The following is a 1,896-nucleotide window of genomic DNA, read 5'->3' on the forward strand; positions in this document are numbered from 1 at the left end:
ACAGTACTTTATAGTCTCCACAAAGTTGACACTACCATCTCTCTTTGCTATTGGCACTAAAAGTGTACCCCAATCCGAATAGTTAACCCTTTCCCAGGTTCCTTCCGCTTCCAATCTGCGAATTTCTTGTTCCACAGCTGGCTTCAATGCAAACGGACATAAACTTTGGTGCTGCCTCTGGTTTCAGTACCAATGATGCTTTGCTATTTGCAACTGTACCTATACCTTCTGAAAAGATTTCTGGGTATAATGGGATACTTTCATCTATGGATGATATAGCTCTCATGTTTACTTTAGATATCTTCTCAAACACTTTTGGCCAATTCAGTTTACCTCGAGCGAGCCACTGCATACCTAAAAGAGATCCATCTTTCTCCTTCACAACATATAAGGGTAAATTATCATGCACTTGATCTTCGTACTTTACCTTTTCCTTAGCCATACCCATTACTGTCAGCCCATGAGAACCCATATTTTTTCGAGTCCTTTATCAGCTGGCTGCACCTTAATACCCGGAATTTTCTTAGCTATATACTCTGGCAATATGGTAACATCTGCCCCGGTATCTAGCTGCATTACAACTGGCTTCCCATTTATCTGAACATCTAAATATATTCTTTTCTTACTACCATTTAGATACTTAATTGATAATACCCAATCTTTGTCAGAATCATAGTCAAACTCTTGTGTGCCCTCAGTCTTATGGTGCCCTCAGTCTTGTGTGCCCTCAGTCTTACTATACATTCCCTGATTTCTGAATTCGTTTGTTTGTACAAACAAAATGGTTCCACTTCTTACAGTTATTACACTGCTTACCGATAGCTGGACATTTGTCAGTATCCTTAGACCTATGGTTTTCCCTACCTCACCTGCGGTAACTTTGTGAACTAGAATACTTATGATCTGTTGTCCTTGGCTTTGGTCTAGATTTGTTTGGAACCTCACTTTGTTTGCTCCTTTGGACATAAGCAGGCAACCTTTTATCCTTACCTACTTGCACCTTACTCACAAACTCTTTTCTTTCATAAGCATCAGCCTGTGATTTTGAAGCTTCCTTTATCCTCGCCAGTTCCATCAATCTATCTAGAGTTAAATTATCTTCTCCTAATAATATTTCTCTAAACTTGCGGTCCGGCGTAAGATTCAATATGGCTTCAATAATTCTGTTTTCTAGATCAGGAAATTCACACAAGGTAGCTGCTTTCTTTAACCTTGTCACCCAAGAATCTATCAGCCTGTAAGCCCTGGCTTACTATTTGTAAATTCAAATCTCTCATAAAACATGTTTACCTGGGGTGTGAAATGCTTGGTCAATGCACTAACCATCGCTTCATAAGTTTCTAAACTACTATAGTTAGAAAATGTTTTACATATTTCCTTGGTTTTATTTCCCAGGTGATGCCTCATATGCCTTAATTTCTTTACTGGCTCTGTTATTTCAAGCATTGCTAAATAATCTTCGAAGCTTTCTATCCAAACTTTCCACCTGACATCGACCTGAACTGGGTCACCTTCGGGAGAAAAAGTCTCCACGGTGGTATACACCGGTGTTCCGGAGGTCATCTCGTCGGAATCGTACGGTTGGGCGAGTCCACTTGATCCCTAGCGGGGATCCAGGCCACCACGATCGCCGGTAGATCTGCGGTCCTGAAATCGCCGCTGCGTGGATTTTTCGCTCTCGTCGCCAATGTTGGGGATGTTCTAATCATCTCCCAAACAGTATAACATCACTCCATATCTCACCTGTAATCATAAGATATGCGCTTCGTTATCTCCCATCCTCGTTTGCCAACGAAGGAATCACGAAGTCTTAGTTAAACCCATTTATTGTAGGGTTTGTAGAGATAGTCTCTTCTACCTCTAATTTTTATTGTTGCTCAGCCAAGAGGGGTTTAC

The 1,896-nt window shown here is 40.9% G+C and overlaps 1 pseudogene; it reads right to left on the bottom strand.

The window, feature by feature from the left end:
- Positions 1 to 453: 453 nt before the first annotated feature.
- LOC119573515 lies at positions 454 to 1,563 on the bottom strand (annotated as a pseudogene).
- Between the last annotated feature and the right edge of the window lie 333 nt (positions 1,564 to 1,896).

The sequence above is a fragment of the Penaeus monodon genome, chromosome 5, assembly GCF_015228065.2.
Source record: "Penaeus monodon isolate SGIC_2016 chromosome 5, NSTDA_Pmon_1, whole genome shotgun sequence".
In the NCBI taxonomy this organism is placed as follows: Eukaryota; Metazoa; Arthropoda; class Malacostraca; order Decapoda; family Penaeidae; genus Penaeus; species Penaeus monodon.